Source organism: Lissotriton vulgaris, chromosome 5 (genome assembly GCF_964263255.1).
Source record: "Lissotriton vulgaris chromosome 5, aLisVul1.2, whole genome shotgun sequence".
In the NCBI taxonomy this organism is placed as follows: domain Eukaryota; kingdom Metazoa; phylum Chordata; class Amphibia; order Caudata; family Salamandridae; genus Lissotriton; species Lissotriton vulgaris.
In genome coordinates, this window is record NC_141693.1 from 1,090,325,100 (window position 1) to 1,090,339,995 (window position 14,896).

Here is a 14,896-nt window from a genome sequence, read left to right on the forward strand (position 1 = left end):
CCCTTCAGTCGTTGTTGCTGTCGCGCCGTTCTCCCAGCTCCTCGAAGGTGTTGTGCTTCTGCTGGGAGGGCGGCGTCGCTTAAATCCTCTTGGGCCCTCCATGAAGGCCTCAGGTGAGTCCCCCTGATTGGGGGGTTCGAATAACGCCAGGTTGACCATTGGGCGCCCTCTGGGGGCGCCCGGGTCGAGAGGTCACTTCCGGTCGGGTGGCTGGTGCGCACCCCGCTTCTGCTGGTTCCTGGGCGCATCAAGGCGCCCGAACCAGTTTACCCCACTGGTGGCACCACGAGGATTATGGTGCCGGCCTTCAAGCCTCCCCCCCCTATGGGGGGGTGCGGCGGCCTCTGCAAGATGTCCTTCATGAGTCCTATGTGCCTGCCAAGAGTTTGCATGAAGAAACAAAATAATCTTCGACAGTAGGAACAGATCCTTCAAAAGCGGCGCAAGTGGACACACATGACACGAAAGTTGTCACATGATCAGGATGAAGGAAATGTGTACAATGACAGCAGCTCAAATTTGTATTTCCTGGACTGGAAGTTGATAAGATGAATAAACAAACAAAGAAGTCCCTGAGCTAAAGTGACGTGACAAGAGTGGTATGACAGTACCCCCCCTTTTTTAACCAATCGAATGAGGAAAAATTGTCTGTTCTGACATAATTGTGGGTTGGTCTTTTGGGTTTTAGGCTATAATTGAGGCTCCTGGTAGGAGGGGTTAGAAGTTGCATGCTTCCTACCTGTGTGAGGAGAGGCCTGTGTTGCTGTCTCCTATTCTTGAGCTGGCTCTTCCTGTCTGCTGCTTCCTGACTTAGACTTTGCATCTTTAAATATTCTTGAAGGTCCTTACTGCTCTCGTAGCCAGAAACTAGTTTTATTATTTCCTTCTGGGTTAGTATAGACAGAAAACTGAATTTACATATTCATTGTGTGATACAGTAAGCCCGGGGACCGAATCAGCGAGAAGGAGGAGGGTTGTCAACTAACAGCGGAGTGGAGGCAAGCAGGGAGCAGAACAAGAGGAAACATGAGAGAGAATACAGAGCCCGTAGCAGAGAGATTGACGAGGAGATGGATGAGTGGTGGAGCGAGGAGTGGTGGTGTCCATCGGAGGAGGCTGGAGAGCGGCCGCAACTCTGGAGAGTTGCAGCAGGGCGCGACTCCTGGGAACGCCAGGGAGGTACGAGGGTGGTGGGAGGAGTGTCGAGATGGCGGGCACGGGGTAGAGGTGTAGGAAAACATGACCAGTACTGGAGAAAATTTTTGTTTGGCACAAACACTCTGAAGCACTTCTTTGTTTTCCCCTCCCCTATTCGTATTACCTTCGTTTGTACAGACACACACTTCTTCTCTGTGTAAGATAGAGCACTCGTCCCCTGCTTTATCCTACTTTCGTTACTCCCCATTAAGTTTACTTTATGAAAGTCCCTTGGGGTTGATCTCCCCTCGAACGTCCAAATAACAGCACTTCTGGTTTGGTGATGGGTGGCGCATAATTCCAACCCCACAGCCAAACAGTAACTGACGGCTCCCTTTTCTCCCTTCTTTATGAGCCTAAGGGGTAACGCCAACGAGACGGAAGAGCTGGGTCGAGTAACATCTTATCCCCACCCAAGAACCGAGAAGACAGACCAAAGAGAAATACCATCCGTGACTTCGAATACCCTGCTTACTGATGATAAAAAACGCACATTTGGAAAGTACATTCAGCCTCTGCGTCTGTTTATCCAGCCCACACTCCCATACATTGCAAAGTATTTGTCTCTGAACCTTTTGTCTCTTCTCCTTTCCACTCCTTTATGCACAATTATTGAGATGAGATCTATTGTTATTTTCTCTATTTTTGTTTCTCAAGATGCTCTATAATTTGTACTGTATTTGATATTGATAAGCATTTCACATCATTTAGATAAAGCATTATAAATATACAAATTTGTTTGTCATTAATAGAGGTGTTTATTCTTGTTTTATAAGAATACAAAAAACAGGTTTTAATTTGCCAAACCCTGTCAACATAAATAAAGATTGCATCGCCACAAATTGTATGCTGAGACGATGATATACATTGGATTTTGGTAAGTTTGATATATTTCACTCACTCAGCGTGAAGGGATTTGTTGGGTAATGAATTTAGGCCTTGTCTGTGAAAATGTATCAGTCCCTAATCTATAGATCAGTTTTAGTAGCAGCTTGATGATTTTAATTGATTATTTTGCAAATTAATAGTTGAATTGGTAATTTTAGTTACTAATATGAAGTTTTAGCATCTTGTTCTTTGTAGTCTGGAAGTACAGGTACGGAATTGCCTAAGATCCCAGAATGTTGTTTTAGTTCTAGAGGCAGAGGAAGAGTGTGGAAAGTAACACACGACAGAAGTACTCTGTCTGTTGTTGTAATATTGAACAACGAAAGGTTGTTGATATTGTCTAAGAGACATATTCTGAAGTAAGGGAATAAGCTGGTTGTAGTAGTGAAAGTCCTCTTGAGAAACTTTAGAAAGTGCACATGAAGTAGCACCAAGACCTTTTTTCACTTGATTGAGAGTAGAGTGACACTGGTCATTATTCTACTGGTTGTGAAAGGATCTCTTTGAGTGGATGAACTATCTCTTTACAGTCAGTCAAGAGGTCTTTATTCGATTCACATCATAAAAGACAAATACATATATATTTAAAAACGATTCATTTTGCATATAAGATAATAAATACATTACATTTAAAAACAAGTTAAGAAAAGTATTAAATTTTTAAACATTGATGAACGAGAAGACCCCTTGCTACATAATAACAGTGCTACTTTAAACAAATAGTCATAAAAACTATATAATAAAAAACGTCATTTGCCAAGGTTACGGGTTCGGATTGACCACGCCCAACTCACAAATTTTGCCACACCAATAGCGATGGAGGGGGAAGTATCAGTTTTAAGAATCCTAAACGCTGCAGGAGCAGAGCTGGTGCCTAGTAACCGACAGACTGGTAAAAGCCAAACTTTCCTGGGTAACAAATACATAGGGCAGCAGAAAAAAAGATGTTCAATATTTTCCACTGCTGTTACACAGAAGGGGCACTTATCACTACCACCAGTAGTCCAAGAGTGCGTAAGCCCCCGCACAGGTAACGAGCCTACTCGTAGTTGGTGGTACAGTTTGCGATCCTTTGGCTTGGTGATTAAGTCCCAATAAGCTTCATATTTAGGGACATCTTTTACAACCAGAAATTCCAGTGTCATGGTAGGACCATCAACCATAGCGGATCTCCTCTCAGTAATCCAATGCCAGTAAATATCTTTGAGGGCCTTCTTTGAGGGAAAGGTCGCGCGTGCTGGATCAACCCATAATGCCTCCAAATTTAGATTTTTCAAGAGCCTCCTGAGGTGACTGAACCAGGGTACCCTGTGAGACCCTTCAAGACCCCTCACATCGTCAATGGCCTCAGCGAACAAGGATAATTCAGGTGTAGTCCACAGGCGCCGCCAAAACGCCAGTGGTCTATACCGTACCTCATCCTCTATGCATTTGACACCTAGGTCAAGCTGCAGGGGTAAGCAGGGTGTCGATTGTGGGAGACCAGTTGCCATTCTCAGGAACCTATTCTGAGCCACCCTCAAAGAGGATAAATCACTATACCCCCACAGTTCGGCACCGTAGATAGTTGCAGGAATTACCTTGGAACCATAAATTTTAACCAACGGTGCCATGGGTTTGGTGAGAGATTTTGCATACTCCTTCAATAAGGCTCCCCCAAGTTGCGCGTGTTTCAGGGTCATAAGATCCATTTGAGGTTTCCAGCTCAAATTCTCACTTAATGTGACACCCAGGTATGTAAAAACCTCCGTTTGATCCAAAATGGCGCCGCTCATTGACACCTTGGCCTTCACAGCCTTGGGGCCTCGCAGAACCATGAATTTGGTCTTACTTATCTCTTTACTTAGTGGCGCAGACAAAGTAGCAGTGTTTTGTGTTGTTTCTAATAAGAATTTATTTAGAAAGACTTTGTAGTTCATTGCTGTATTATTTTGTGAAGGGAGGGTCAGTTGTAGGAGTTATACTGATGTCACCAAAAGCTGTGCTGGCATTGGTCACATAGCGGGTGCGTAATCAAAAAATATTGTGCTGTGATTGGTTAGTTTGTGGGAGTCTCGCTAGTTGTGACGAGTGTGAGCGAATAGCATGAGCAGAATAAAGAAGGATTTCTTTGATTTCTGAAATTGCTGGGAAAAAAGATAGAGTTGGAAATGAAGTTGGTAAAGATGGTACAGGCTTTCTTTAGAAAATATAGGCCAATAGTTACTAGAGAGGGAGTTCCTATACCTCCTCCTAGGTCTCCTGCTTCTTATATGTTGTTGGAGCGTGGGTATCATTCGTGTACATGGTTGGAGAATTGGGTGAAGTATATAGAAAGTGATGCAGTTTTAGCTTTTCCAGAACATGGTACCTTTAATGTAAGAATTTCGGAAAACTTGAAGAGACGTATGAATTTGTTGAGACCAAATCCCAGACCCATGCAGTATGAGGCACTTGAAGAATGGGAACATGAGGTGTACGAGAGAGAGAGAGAGAGAGAGAGAGAGAGAGAGAGAGAGAGATAGGAAGGGATAAAATACAGGAATACAATGAGATGGTTTTGAGAGGCTAAACGGGATCTAGAGATGAAAAGATGGACAGTTGTAATCACAGAGGGATTATATCCAGTGATGTCTGTTGAAGATTAGGCTGGTGGGAAGTGTAAAGAGAAAAATATTAATCTAGAAGGTGCAGAACTAGATATTGACTCAAATGAAATTGATGATGAATTACTGGATGACATGTTATGGAAGAGACCTCCGCCATAAAAGGGGAGTCCGGAAGGGATTACTCTGAGTGCACCATTAATTGAGATAGAAGTTTCACAGGTTTTGAAAGCCTGATAAGTTCCGTTAGCTCCACAATCTTCACAGGCTACACAAGTTTCACAGGAGAAAGAGATTGATGAATTTCAGAAGGAAAAGGAAGAATTGACACAGAAAATGAGTCAGATGAGTTTAAATGCGAGGCATTGTCAGTTGCGGTGTAAATGGGGCCTATAGTCCCATTGTATAGTGAGGGTCAAAATATTTCGAGGGTGCATGCATTGACAAGTCCAGTGAATAGTGCAAGGAATAGTAGTGCATCGGGATCAAATGAGATGGGCATATCACTGATTGACATTTCAGAGAATTGTAGTGTTATGGAAACACCAAACAGGGGTGTGCAAATAGATCCTAGAAGATTATTGCAGAATGTGAGAGAAACAACCTCAGTATCAGGGGTCAGTGGGACCTTCACCAAAGGATTTGGATGATTGGATTAGAGGAATGGCACCTATTAAGTCTAAACCGAGTATGGATGTAGGTAGATCTGGAAGAAATGATGATTGGTACATTAAGTCCAGAGACATTGAGTAAATATCTGGAAGAAGAGTTGTTATTCTTGTGTAAAAATATTACACTGAGAGCGAAGAATTTTCATGAGAAGTTTGCAGAAGCTGCACAGGCATATGGAGTGAATATTGAGAAATCAAAGACTTAACAAAAGATATACAGGTTGGACTCCAGTGATAAGGATCTATAGAGTTTGAATGCATCTGGTAAATGATTGCAGATAAAAGAGATGATTAAAACTCTGAAAAGATGGGATGAATTGGAACAAGGAAAGGCAGAATGGCAAAAAGATAGAAGAAATGCAAGCTAATAAAGGGGTGACTGCATCTCCTTTGCTTCCGTTAAGAGAGACAGAGTCTGCTGAAATGATATATCTAATGAGAGAAGGTCCAAATGGTGGATATGTTCACATTCCTTGGTCAAGACACGATATATTATATTGTCTTTTACGAATTAATTTCCTATATTGAAAGAAAAGCCTGTTGAGTAGTATAAGCAGGTAGAGAGATTTGTAAAGCTTTCAAAGGTTTTGTTGAAAGATTTGGATGGTCGGTTTGACTTTGTGGATCCAGCTCATTTATGGACTGAGTGTAAGATTGCAATTGATTGGCAAAAAGAGGAATATCCTAGAGATGTTAAAACTGGAGCACCCTCAGAAGAGGTGATAAAGAAATATAACTAAGTAATTACTTACTTGAAGAGTAAGATTTGCCCAAAAGAAACAGATTGGGTTAAGATTGACAGGACGACCCAGGAGTCGAACAATTCAGTACATACTTATTATGAGAGACTTTTACAGGTGCTTAAACAGTATAGTGGTTTTGAGAGCATAACTGACAAAGATATGGGAGATTTGTGTAAAAGTTTGTGTTTGGATTGAAGCCAGAGATATGATTCAGCAGCATTTGATTTGTTGGAAGAACAAGACAGTAGATTCAATTCTGAGGTATGCAAAATATTGTAGAAAATGATGTGGGCTCAGGTGAAAGCAGCACAGCAGAAGAATGGCAATTTTGTTGATTATTCTCAAACAGGCTTTCAAGTTAATTATCATTTTCAAAATGGTCAGGTGCCAAACATGAATGCTGTACCAAATGGTGGTGTTCAAGTAGAGAGTTAGGGAAAAGGCAAAGGTAAAAATAATAGAGAAAAGATGAAAAAGAAATATCCTTGTCATGCGTGCGGAAAGATGGGACATTAGAAGAATGAGTGTAAATTCCTTTTAGGAAATGATGGAATGGTTAAAAATTTTAATCCACAGATGCAGAATGAAGTGGTTATGAATCAACAACAGCTGCAGCAGCAACAGATAGTTACACCGCAGGTCCAGCAGGTATAACAGGTACAAGTACCTCAAGCTCGTATGCCTAATAATGTGAATGCTCAGGTACCAAGATACAGTGCAAATGCCGGATTTCATACGGGTGAACAAGTTGGTAAGAATCAAATTGTACAAATGGTTTCATAATATTGGCTACTATGTCCTGAGAGTCATACAGATTCATCTCAATGACGTCCTTAAGGGGGAAGGAAGAGTGTGTGCTTGGCACATCTCTGGAGGTCGATCAGTCTGACATTTTTGTGGATGGCAATGTCGAAGGAAATGATATTCCATTCCATGTGGACACAGGTGCTACCCGTTCTACTGTGAGAGCAGCATAAATTCTAAACCTACCCCTCTCAGGACAAATGATCCAAGTTGTAGAAGTCTCAAATAAGCGTATTAAAACTCCAGTGTCAAACCAATGGTGGTTCACATTGAAGAGTTTAGAGCTTTGCATTGGTTTGTGGTGTGTGACACAAGTTTATTGAACCTTTTAGGTAGAGAATTTTTGTGTGAAATGAATTACATCTTCTACTGTACACCAGATGGTATTGCTTTTCAAGCACCAGATGAGGATGTTGCGTTTAACCGCATCGCTGCTGCGGCGATTTTTGCCCTGTGCGGCAATTTTAAAATTACTGCGATACATGACAAGCTCAGCTCGTCATCAGCACACGCCAGCATCGAAAGGTTTAAGGTGATGTTAGCAAGACAGGGGACAGAAGTAAATGATTTATATCCTTCATTGACAACAAAGAATTTGCTCGTCGAATTGAGATACAGTGATGACTGATGTGTGGGATTTTATTAATCAAAGGAGTTGATCCTATTCAAATTTCAGTCAAACAAGAAGCAGCATTTCCAAAACAGCACAGTAGAAAATTAGTCCTGAGACTATTTCAGGAGTTGCTCCTGTAATTCAGCAAATGATTGAACAGGGTATTCTGAGAGAGATATTAGGTAGTCCTTGTAATTCACCTATTATGAGAATTAAGAAACTGAGAGGCAAGTATAGGATCGTGCAAGACCTGAGAAAGGTGAACAAGATTGTGGTACCCTGTTGTCCGATTGTGCCAAACCCAGCAGTGATTCTTTATCAAATTCCCTGTGATGCAGAATGGTTCAGAGTGATTGAATTGTCCCAAGCATGATTCTGGATACCTTTAAGTCTGGCTAGTCAATATCTTCCTGCTTTCTGGTTCGGAAACCCTGTTTTGGCATGGTGCCAAGTTCCTCAAGGGTACACAAAGAGTCCTTCAATTTTCATTCAGATTTTTGAATTCATGTCTGGAGTCACTGGTAATGTCAGAAGACTCAGTATTGGTGCAATACATTGATGACCTATTGGTGGCATCAAGCACACAAGAGGCATGTGTGACAGATACAATTACTCTACTGAACCATTTGGCAGTAGGTGGGCATAAAGTGTCGTCAGCGAAATTGCAATTTTTCCAGAAAGAGGTTCAATATTTGGGACACAAAATCGAGAAGGTAGTCAGGAAAGTATCACAAGATCGGATTGCTGTGGTCTTGCAAATAAGTCCTCCCAGAAAACAAAAAGAAGTTTGAATGTTTTTGGGCATGGTTGGATACAGCAGACAGAGGATCAGTGGTTTCTCTCTGATAGCCAAACCATTACAGAGATTGACTCACAAAGATGTGGTTGATCCAATCCAATTGGATGAAAAAAGCATGAAGGCTTTTATTGACAGTCTTTGTCGAGCACCTGCTTTGGGAATGCCAGATTATTGTAAAGATTGTGTGTTGTTTTGTTGTGAGAATGATGGATGTGCACTTTCTGTTTTGACACAGACATGGAATGGCGCATCGTCCAGTGGCATATTTCTCTTCTACTTTGAAAGCAGTGGCTGCTGCTTGTGTAAGACTGGAGCAAAGTGAATCAATTGTGACGGGACATTCAGTGAAAGTGTATATATGTCACTTTCTGTTGAAATTTTGTTGACAAGGATAGGAACGCAGGATCTCAGGAGTAGTGTCTTGACTAGATATGAGAGAGTGATCTTGGGTGCTGAGAATGTAAAAATGTAGTGCTTATATAGCGCACGAATCACCCCTGAAGGGGTCTCAAGGCGCTGTACACATACCGCTGTGGAACCCTTCCTGGCCTTTCCCTGTGAAGTGCCCACTCCTGGGAACCCCCAAGGTGAAGCCAGGCATCCTAGCGCTGTTGGGGTTGTTGTGGAGATTAAGCAAGCTATTGCCCAGAGTTGCAGAGTGGGACCCATGATCAGACTAGGCACCAAGGTGAGAATTATCAGGTCTGGGGAAATTGAGCCCAAGACCCGCCGAGGCAGGAATTGAACCCTGGTCCGGGCCAGATCTCTGCATCAGAGTCTGCTGCTCTAACCATTGATGATTCAGAAAAGGGGGTGGTGATGAACAGAGTGTCTGAATTAAGCAGACCACTCTTACCCAGTCCAAAGATCAGGGCTTGATCCATCACCGTTATTTAGCTCACTGCACCATCCCAGCTCAGTACCTGGCTATATGCAAATTAGTCTGTCCCTGGTCCAGTGCATCATGGGAACAGGGCAGACCAAACTACAAAGCCAATTCTTCACCGGAAAGGAGACAAGCTTCCGGAGACCGGTTTCTGGCATTTCAGTCGTCGTCGGCCCGGCTTGCTTGAATCCTGATGGTGCAGTGAGCAAGGGACTCATGTCTGAGTATACCCTGCCACACCTATAGTGGCCAAAAACGATTCAGAAAAGGGGGTAGTGATGAATAGAGTGTCTGAATTAAGCAGACCACTCTTACCCAGTCCAAAGATCAGGGCTTGATCCATCACCGTTATTTAGCTCACTGCACCATCCCAGCTCAGAACCTGGCTATATGCAAATTAGTCTGTCCCTGGCCCAGTGCATCATGGGAACAGGGCAGACCAAACTACCAAGCCAATTCTTCACCGGAAAGGAGAAAAGCTTCCGGGGACCGGTATCTGGCATTTCAGCCGTCGTCGGCCCGGCTTGCTTAAATCCTGATGGTGCAGTGAGCAAGGGACTCATGTCTGAGTATACCCTGCCACACCTATAGTGGCCAAAAACGATTCAGAAAAGGGGGTGGTGATGAACAGAGTGTCTGAATTAAGCAGACCACTCTTACCCAGTCCAAAGATCAGGGCTTGATCCATCACCGTTATTTAGCTCACTGCACCATCCCAGCTCAGAACCTGGCTATATGCAAATTAGTCTGTCCCTGGCCCAGTGTATCATGGGAACAGGGCAGACCAAACTACCGAGCCAATTCTTCACCGGAAAGGAGACAATTTTCCGTGGACCGGTTTCTGGCATTTCAGCCGTCGTCGGCCCGGCTTGCTTGAATCCTGATGGTGCAGTGAGCAAGGGACTCAAGTCTAACCATTGAGCCACACTTCTCCATGAATGTGACAGTACTAAGATGCACAACACTGAACCCATCAACTTTGTTGCTGAGTACAAGTTGTGAATAAGTAATGGATGAAGCAGATCATGATTGTTGGGATGTGACAGACAGAGTTGTGTACCAAACCAAGGCCTGATATAAAAGATACACCCTGCCAGAATCAGATTGTGTGATGATTGTAGATGGTTCTTGTTTGAGGGATGAAAGAGGTGCTTTGGGTTCTTCCTATGATGTGTGTACAGTGGCCATGAGGAAAGTGATCATGCACTCCTACGTTTAACAACACTCTGGACGGCACAAACTACTTTCCAGAATGAGCCAATATTCTATAAATCCAAAATGGAAGTAAACACAGTCCAGCGTCGGATTTACTGGGGTGCGGAAAATTTGGACTATCTGAATGTACTAATATCACAAACTCAATTGTTAACTGCCATCTACTCAGATGACCCCATAAAGAACTATGAAATTATAATGAATGAACTTAAACACGCCATACAAAGTAAATTAAAACAGGACAGACCAACACAAAGAAAATGCGTCAGCAGGAACAAAAATTGCAATCAGCCAACTATAAAAAAACTCAATAGGTTGATTCGAGCCCAGTACTTGAGTTACTCGTCAGTAAATAAAGTGGAAATAAACAGACTAAAGAATCAAATACGAAGACAAAGGGCTAAACAGGAAAAATTGAAGCAGGACCTTAATTGGATTGACATCCAACTAGCAGCCAAGCAATGCAATCAACATAAATATTGGTCTTTGATAGCGAAGATGACCGGAACCAAAAAGAAGTTAGAAGCAATCCCTGTCTCAGAGGAAGACTGGGGTATATTCTTAGGTGATCTATACAAATCCAATCTGAATATAATGGTGAGAAAGGAAATTGAACAAGATATGGTAACCAAAGACATTAAACTCACCAAGACCTCGGCATTGTCAATTGCCATGAACATCAAAAGGGCAAGAAGTATGGGCGCATCTGGCCCTGATCAGATTCCTATCAAGGTTTATCAAACTGACCAAAAAGCATGGGGCCAGATGCTCTCGCCATTATTTAATTATATATTGGACTCAGGGAATATTCCAAACTCCTGGAAAGGAAGCATAATAATTCCAATATATAAAAAAGGAAAAAGGAGTACAGCTGGAAACTATAGACAAATAGCTCTAATGGATGCTGGCGGTAAGATCTTTGCTGCAGAAATACTGGACCGGCTGAAATCTTGGGCATTTTCGCTGGGACTAATTCCCATGTTTCAGGCTGGGTTCCGACCGAATCATTCAGTTACGGGCAATATAGCTACCTTTCAAACTATACTAGACAAATACGTAACTGGAAAATCTCAACCAATATATGCAGCGTTTATAGATTACTCTACTGCCTTTGACAGGGTGGATAGACCGACCCTATGGATAAAATTGAGAAAGATGGGTATCCCGGAACCTCTATTACAACTAATTGTGAACCTGCTTAGTAACACCTGGTGCCGAGTTCAAATGGGGAGTGATAGGGGCTTGTCAAAGATAATACGAACATCCAATGGCTTAAAACAAGGGTGTCTTTTGGCCCCGATTTTATTCTCTCTATATCTGAGCGACCTACCATTGCATCTACAACAAGGGCTATGCACTCCACCGAAAATTGCCGCTCAGCGCATACATGCTTTACTGTATGCGGACGATATAGTTATGTTCGATCTAACACCTTTTGGACTTCAAAGTCTTCTAGATATCTTATACAACTACTCTAAAGATCATTTTTTAATTCCAAATATAAGTAAAACTAAAGTAGTTGCATTTTCAAAAAAGAAAAAAGGTGTGAAGTACCAATGGAAACTGGGAGGAGAGACGTTGGAACAGACAAAGGAATATACCTATCTTGGTAGAATTTTTTCACATAATATGAGTAACCGCAAACAAATTAACCATTTAAAAAGGAAAAGTGATCTACATGCTGGGGCCATGTCACGCCTGTATACGTCCACTGGAAGTAGGCATTTTTCAGCACTAATAAAAATCTATAGAGCTAAGATGCCCCCGGTTCTATCATATGCCTCTGAATATATTCCCCTAAAACAATGGAGTTATATGGATTTAAATGAAGGCAAAATACTAAAAAAATTACTGAAAGTTTCCAATTCGACACCTGTACAGGCACTAAGTTTGGAATGTACGATCACAAGCGCATATGCGACATCAGTAGCAAGCCTCATTAGGTGGGCCTATAACCTTCTCCATTCAAAAGAGGGTACCCTACGACATTTGTTAAAAATCGAGACTTTTAGTAAGGACTCCACTTATTTTATATTCTCTAAAAACATGGGAGAGGCTTTTCGTTTAGCAAAAATCAGTGTAGAAATGCTGTCATCGTGGACACCTGTACAACTCAAACTATTTCTAAAAAACTTTTCTCCCAAATTGAGTTATGAGCTTGATCACTCCCACTGTACTAAACTATCTATGTACAAGACTTATGCTGACTCCCAAGAATATAAGCAAAAACAGCCGTATTTGGAATATACTCTCACCCATGGCGCAAGGCGCACGATCATGATGTTGCGTTTGGGTATACTCCCCGTATTATCTTTTACCTCTCCTTGGAGACAAAACAGTTCCTCGCAATGTAACCTGTGTCAGGGGGGTAAACAGAATCTAGAGCATCTGTTCTTTATATGTCCGAATAAAAATGTTGTCAATGCTAGGTTAACATGTTTAGAGCCCATATATCGGTCTTGCAGGATTGTCAATGCAAAGGATTTTATTTCTGTATGCGTTATGCCACCAAACGAACATGTCTGCTATAGAATTTTTAAATTTATGAAAATTTCATTGAAAATGTATTAATTTGTATGTAAAAACAAATGTATTTTCTTTTAAATCATTTTGTGGTCCTCGAAAAAGTACCGAAACAAAATAAAAACTTTTGACTTTTTGACTTTTTTTTTGTGGCCATGGATCATGAAGCATCTTGTCTAAAAGGAGTAAATTCAGCACAAATTTCAGAACTGGTCACTTTGACCAGGGCTTGCATAATTGGCAAAAATTTGAGAGTAACCATATTTACGGATAGTCAATGTGGTTTTGAGGTGGTACATGATTTTGGACAATTGTGGATGCAACGTGGGTTCCTGACTTCTTCAGGATCTCCGATTAGAAACAGCAAAGATATAAAAGACTTGCTGGATGCATTACAGTTGCCCAAAGAGATTGCAGTGGCCTAATGTCCAGCACATAAATCAGGAAATGAGTACGTGACCAGTGGGAACAGATACGCAGACCAAGTGGATAATTTCTGTGCAAAAAAATCAATTTCAATCAACAAAAGGACAGAGAAAAAAATACAAATTGTCACTTGATGTTCTCTTCTGTAGAGACATGGGAGGAAATTAGACAGTTGCAGGAAGAGGCTAGTAAGGAAGAAAAAGATATTTGGATTAAATCAGGTTGTACACAAAGAGCTGAGGATGAAGTGTGGGTGTATAGAGATGGTAGGCCAGTAATGCCAGACTGCCTACTTTCTCAGATGGCCAGGATGTACCATGGATTGACACATGTGGGGAGAGATGCCATGATTAGACTCTTTAAGCAGTCTTGGTATAATCATAAATTCAGTGTCATTGCACAGAGTCTTTGCCAGAGATGTATAGTTTGCCAGCAGCACAAAAAACCAGGGAGAAAGACTGTTGTTAGTTGGGGAGGAATTGGAAAAGCAGCCAGATCGTTTCCACGGTTACAAGCTGACTTCATAGAGCTCCCTCCTTGTAAGGGACTGAAATATGTATTGGTTGTGGTTTGTCTGTTTTCTAATTAGGTGGAAGCATGTCCAACAAGAAGATATGATAGTTTAACAGTTGCTAAATGGCTTTTGAGAGAGATTATTCCTCGATTTGGATTTCCAGTCTCTATAGAAAAGGATACATGGACACATTTTAATAATGAAATAATTTGGATGCTTTGCGCAGCATTACAAATTGAACAAAAGCTGCATTGTGCCTATCGACAAGAAGCCTCAGGTGTGGTTGAGCAAATTAATGACACTATTAAATCCAGACTATCAAAGGTGTGTGCTTCCACAGCACTTAAATGGCCAGATTATTTACCCCTGGTATTGATGCGTCTGAAAAGCATTCCTGATAAAAAGACTGGATTATCCCCCCACAAAGTCATAATAGGAAGAGCAATGAGACAGACGATTGTACCAGCAAATCAACTGATTAATATTACAGATGATCTAATGCTCGGTTCTTGCAAAGGATTGGTTGATGTGGTGCATTCTGTGTCTCATAAGGTTGGAGAAATTGCAACCACCACACAGCAATAGCAAGCACACGATTTAAGTCTAGGAGAGTGGATCCTGTTGAAGAAGCATGTAATAAAGTCATGTCTGGAGCCTTGTTGGTATGGGCCATTCCAAGAGGGCTACACCGCTTGTAGATTCGACAGAACTCACAAAAAAGGAGAAGGCCTTGCACTATTCCATCGAGAAAATGACTCTGTCAGGACGGCAATAATCCCCACCAAGATCTGTGAAGCTTTTAGCTTCACGATTATGGTCACCCACTTTCCACCTTTCAAAGGTTTCCTCCTATACCGCCCCCCCCGGCTCCCGAACAGAATTTCTTTCCTCCATGGGCTGCCTACTAGAATTAGTAGCAGGAGAAAGCAATTTCTCCATTCTTGGAGACTTCCACTTCCATCTAGATGCCCATGACGAACAAGACACCTAAGCCCTTCTGGACGAATTGGAGTCGGTAGACCTCTCACAATT